We start from the raw sequence: 6,399 nt of genomic DNA on the forward strand, positions 1-6,399 counted from the left end.
ACATATAATATATTATTATATATTATTAATATTACAATATTATTATATTGATATATATCAATTATATCAATTCTATATCTATGATGATAAAATGTTTTCTATATTAAATTTGGAATTCCATTTAACAAGTATATATTAATCTTTTCTTTTTAAAACTCTTACCTTCTACCTTAGAACCAATACTATGTATTGGTTCCAAGGCAGCAGAGTGGAAGGGCTAGGTAAGGGGGGGGTTTAAGTGACTTACCCAAGGTCACACAGCTAGGAAGTGTCTGAGGTTAGATTTGAACCTAGGACCTCCCATCTCTAGTCTTGGCTATCAATCCACTGAGCCACCCAGCTGCCCCCAAGTATTTATTAATATTCTATAACAGAAGTCTACATTGGTCAAGGCAGTTTCCCCACTGAGAGTTTCCTTCACCAGAGGAATAATAACCAATTCCAAAAAGAGTTGCCCTATACCAGTGATGGCAAACCTTTCTGAGGGGCAGATGATGTGAGAAAGGTCCCTGGGTGAGAGGTAGGGGAACAGTCTGTCCCTGCATCCCTCTGGCTTTTTAGTAACAAACTCTGGTAAACTCTGTGCTGGGGTGACAGTGTGCATGCTCACAGAGAGGGCTCTGAATGCCCCTCTGGCATGTGTGTCATAGGCTCGCCACCATGTTCCTATTCCATGTGTTGATCACTGTGCCAGGTTGCTAGGTTGGCAGAGATGTGCCCAATACATACAGCTGATCCATGACCTCATAAAGCTAAAAGTCTAGAAAGGGAGAGGGCATAACCTGAGAAAAATCATCCTCCAAAATATATTTCTGTCATCATAAGGGTTAAATTGTTCAGTCTTCATTAGTCTTTTCCCTTAGCTCTGCCTTTATGACTTTGAGTCACGTTCTCTTGCCTTTTATATTAGTAGAATTGGGATAAGAAAAAGAGTACAGTATTTGCATAATTACTTGCCTAATCAGCTCTATTGATTTACATAAATTATAAATCAGGCTGAGACTGAAAAGCAGAGATATAAAGATAGAAGGAGAGATGGATAGGGAAAGTGAACTAGAGTCGGGGTTGGAGGGAACTTCTGTGGGGCAGAGGGTGGGCTGAGACAAAAGGCATGTAGAAAATGTAGCACCGCTTATTTTTTTTTAAACCCTTGTACTTCGGTGTATTGTCTCATAGGTGGAAGAGTGGTAAGGGTGGGCAATGGGGGTCAAGTGACTTGCCCAGGGTCACACAGCTGGGAAGTGGCTGAGGCCAGGTTTGAACCTAGGACCTCCTGTCTCTAGGCCTGACTCTCACTCCACTGAGCTACCCAGCTGCCCACTAAGCACCACTTATTTTTGAAGTTAGAATGATAGGGGGAACTGGGAGAACTGGAATCCTAGGAGAAGGGGGCATGGAATTGTATTTAAGGAGAATGGGATGGGAATATGGAGGAATGTGGCAAGAATGCAAGGAGTTAGGAGTATTTTGTTGTTTAGTCATTTTTCAGTCATGTCTGACTCTGTGACCTGATTTGAGGTTTTCTTGGCAGAGATACAGGAGAAGTTGGCCATTTCCTTCTCCTTATAATTTTACAGATGAGGAAACTAAGGCAATCAGGGTGAAGTGACTTGCCCAGGGCCACATAGCTAGTAGGAGTCTGAGGCCACATCTGAACTCTAAGCCTAGGCTCAGCACTCTAACCACTGTGCCACCTAGCAGCCCTAGTTGGAAATACAGAATGGAGTAAATGAAATGAAAGGAGGTGGGAAAATAGAGTTAGAGATTCTAGTGATTCAGAGGCTTAGAACAAAAGAAACAATGTGAATGCATAAACATGAGAATAACCATACGTATAAAGCCCAACAGTTTACAAAGTAAGAGCTTAAGTCCATAGGATGCTAGGATCCTGGATTTAGAGTTAAAAGGGATCTTAGAGGTCATAAAGTCCAATTCCCTCATTTTACAAATGAGTAAACTGAGATCCAAATAAGTTATATAATTTTAGGATCCCAAGATCATAAAGAGATCTTAGAACAGTGATGGTGAACCTTTTAGAGTCTTAGTGCCCTAACTGCACCATCATGCCACATGTGAGCCACCCTCTTACCCTAGACAGGGGAGAGAAGAAGTATTCTAATTAGGCTGCTGGGAAGAGAGGTGGGTGAAGTGAAAAATGTCCTCAGGCATGGAGGAGAGGGGGAAAGGAGCAGCTTCCTCTGGCACGTGTGCCATAGGTTCACCAATGCAGTCTTAGAAACTGTTGAATTGAACTTTCTCATTTTAACAATAAGTAGATTGAAGCCCAAAGTCACACAGTTAGAAGTTGGATCCAGGTGCCCCAGGTGTCCTATTCTTATATCAAACTTCTTCCCTGGAATTGGAAGAAATGGCAACAGTAAGAGAAAGGGGGATGTTTGGGCTGGAAAAAGGAAGACTTGGTAGGATCATTGATAATTAGATGCCTGAAGTTTTATTTTTTCACTAATTTGTTTTTATTTAAATGCTTTATTTGTTACTAAGGGGAAGCATAGTATAGTGGATAGAGAGACAGTCTCCAAATTAGGAAAACTTGAGTCCAAGTCCCAGGCTCCTGACATATACTGCCTCCATGACTCTGGACAAGCCCCTTAACCTCTCAGCACTCTGGATGATGCTTTAAGACTTAGTTTCTGAGAATGAACTGACCTACCCTGGTTGAGGGGATTTCCTCATGGAAACTCATTACACCAGTGAAATGTCAGGTTAGATCCAAAATACAAAGGAATACAAACACAGTTTTGGGCAAGGTCTTAGAAAAGGAATAGTTATTAATTACTGAGAGGGGAGAGAGGAAGGACAACTTTCCAAAGGGCTGTGGTTAGTAGAAATTTGAGGTTCAGCACCTTGGAGAAGGCTTCTTCCACAAAAGGTGAAGTTTCAGGAGACTATAAACATCTTGAGGCTAGGGAGTTTTGTCTAGCTAGTGACTTTTGTTGCTCTAACTTCCGTGCCTAGAAAGTATCTGGCACACAGTCGGTGTTTAATAAATGCTTACTTAATTGAATTGAAGTTTATGGATGGCCATGGTGGTAAGTGGTTGAAATGGGTTGGAGTAGCAGATTGTTAGAGGTGAAGTTGAAGAATTTTATGATGAGATTGTTGGAGGAGGGAGTTCATCTCTATAAAGATGCCAGATCCAGAGGTGATAAAAGCCACATACTAATAGATTTCATGAAAGATGGGCTGGTGACAGCAACAAGAACGAGACAGATGATGGTCTACATGGATGGCATGGACCTCAAAAAAGATCTGGAAATGCCAGCAGAAAGCGAAGAGTTTGTCAAAATTTCCTTCTGGCTCCATAAATTGGAGAGAAGGAAAAAAGCCACCAAATGGCCAATTTCTGCCCCCAATGGAGAGCGTTGGGAGGAATGCGATTTCCGCAGGGCACAGCCAGACATCAGTCATATCCTCTGCTCAAAAACCTTTAGCTGCTCTCTATTTGGCATCCAAAGTCTTTCACAGTCAAGATCCAGTCTACCTTTCTAGACTGATTTTTAAAAAAAAGTTTAATTAATTAATTAAGAATATTTTTCCATGGTTACACGATTCATGTTCTTACCCTCCTCTCCTCCCACCCCGCCTCCTGTAGCCAACAAGCAATTCCACTGGGTTTTACATGTGTCATTGATCAAGACCTATTTCCATATTATTAATATTTGCACTAGGGCGATCGTTTAGAGTCTCCATCCCCAATCACATCACCGTCGAACCATGTGATCGATCCTATGTTTTTCTTCTGTGTTTCTGCTCCCACAGTTCTTTCTCTGGATGTAGAGAGAGTTTCTTTCTCATAAGTCCCTCAGAAATGTTTTGGATCATGGCATTGCTGCCAGTAGAGAGATCCATTTCATTGGATTGTGCCACAGTGTATCAGTCTCTGTGTATAAGTTTCTCCTGGTTCTGCTCCTTTCACTCTGCATCAATTCCTGGAGGTCTATCCAGTTCACATGGAATTCCTCCAGCTCATTGTTTCTAGGCTGATTTTGCATGAATCTCCCTTCTACAAACTACTCTCTCTTCAAACTGGCCTGCTTTCTGCTCTCTATACATAGCACTGCATCTTCTGCCCATCTCATTTCTCCATGTTGGAACCCTTAGCTTCCCTTCTGACTCAGTCAGATTACCACTTCTACCAGAAACCTCTCCTGATTCCCATAGGAAGGGACTCCATATTTTCAAATTGACAGGCATTTACTTTGTATTTTTGTACATCTCCACATGTTTTTTTTTCTTCCAAGTAGAACGTGAATTCCTTGAGGGCAAAGATTATTTCACTTTTACCTTTGCATTGCTTAGCACAGAGTTGGTGCTTAATAAATGCTCATTGAATTTCATTGAGCTGAAGGACATGTATTAAGCCCCTACTGTGTGCCAGGCATTGTTTTAAGCAGTGGTGATACAAAGAAAAGGCAAAAAAATGTTCCTTGACCTCCTGAAGTTCACATTCTCATGAGGGAGATAACATGTAAATAATAGTATACAGACAAGATTCATCCAGTGTAATGGGGGAAAGGCACATTCTTCGGTGATGAGGACTGGGAAGAGCACCCTACCAAAGGGGATTTGTGCTAAGTCTTAGGGGAAGCCAAGAGTTGGAAGTAAGGAGAGAGTGTGTTCCAGATGTAGAGGACGGCTAGGGCAAATGCACAGAGTCTGGAGAAAGGGGAACAGCCTTTAGACTACAGCCACTGGATTGTGGAATATGTGGAAGAGAATAAAGTGTAATAAGACTGTAAAAGTAGGAAGGGGTTAGGTTGTGAAAGCCTTTAAAAGCCAGAGGATTCAGGTGCAGCTGGATAGCACAGTGGATAGCACCCCAGGCCTGGAGTTGGGAGGTTCTGGGTTCCAATATGACCTCAGACACTTCCTAGCTGTGTGACCCTGGGCAAGTCACTTAACCCTGATTTCCTAGCCCTTGCCACTCTTATGTCTTAGAATTGATGCTAAGACACAAGGTAAAGGTTTTTAAAAGCCCAGATCATTTACTTTTGGTTCTGGAAATAATAGGAAACTACTGGAGTTAACTGAGGAAGGGATAACTTGGCCATATCTCTACTTTGGGAAACTCCGTTTGGCAGCTGAATTGGATGACAAGGAGGGGACAGAAGGAATGTTACAAGCTCCAGGACCATCGGATCATGTCCTGGGTTCAAATCTGGCCTCAGACACTTCCTAGCTGGGTGACCCTGGGCAAGTCACTGAAGCCCCAATGCCTAGCCCTTCCCACTCTTCTGCCTTGGAACCGATACATAAACTGATTCCAAGGCAGAAGGGAAGGGTTTAAAAAAATCACAGGAGGTAGCATGATGCAGTTGGGAGTGGAGGGCCAGGATCTGGATCTTGAATCTGTCTCTTATAACCTGTGTGATCTTGAGTCAATTCCTCTCTATGAACGCCTGTTTCCTCATTTGTAAAATGAGGGAGTTGGACTAAAGGATGTGCCTCTGAGGTCCCTCCCAGCTTTGGAGAGTCTTATCTTAGCCTTTCTACTGACTAAAAAGTCCCTCCCTCTGAGACTTCCCTGGGGGTGGGACTTTCTGGAGATCACTAGCTAGACCCCAGCTAGTACACTACAAGCATGGCGCCCTTTCTTTGCTTTTCAAACCCTTAACGTCTGCCTTAGCATCAGTACTAAGTATGGGCTCCAAGACAGAAGAGTAGTAAGAGTTAAGGAATTGGGTTGAGTGACTTGCCCAGGGTCACACAGCTAGGAAGTGTCTGCAATCAGATTTGAATCCAGGGCTTCTCATTTCCAGATCTGGCTCTCCATTAACCGAGCCACCCAGCTGTCCCTGTGATGCCCTTTCTACTTAGATACCGATTAATCAGGGAGCTTTTATGAAGGTCTTGTTGTGTTCTGGGCTTGCTAAGCCCTGGGGACACAAAGAAAAAGCAAGAATTGCCTGAGGATGTGAAATCCTGGGCTTTTAAGCTCTGGCTCCCCACTTCGCTTTCCTATTCCATTTCCTGACCCTTTTTTCTGCTCCATCACGTTCCTCCTCTCTCCAAAGCTATTTACTGTTCCACTCTCTGCCTGGTCATGTGCTCTCAGGAGCCCCAGGGAGGCAGGGGGAGCCCCAGGGAGGCAGGTAGACTTTTCCTGGGGCTCCTGGAGGCTGCTGCTGAGATCAGCTGCTCTCCCTGGGGACGGTGGGGGGAGGAAATGTCAGGAAACATTGAGCAAAGGGCCAGCATCTCTGTCTCTAGGGAAGTCAGCTGGGGAGGAGGAGAAAATGCTGCTTTAGCTTCTACTGACTTTAGCTACAATGTAGATCAGGTCCTCTGGCTGGGGTTCGGGCAGAGAATGAGAAGGTGAACCAGATCAGGGTTGGTCACAGAGTCTTCAGCTGAACCCCCAGAGAAAAGGGATTCTCT

The sequence above is a fragment of the Gracilinanus agilis genome, chromosome 4 (genome assembly GCF_016433145.1).
Source record: "Gracilinanus agilis isolate LMUSP501 chromosome 4, AgileGrace, whole genome shotgun sequence".
NCBI lineage: Eukaryota > Metazoa > Chordata > Mammalia > Didelphimorphia > Didelphidae > Gracilinanus > Gracilinanus agilis.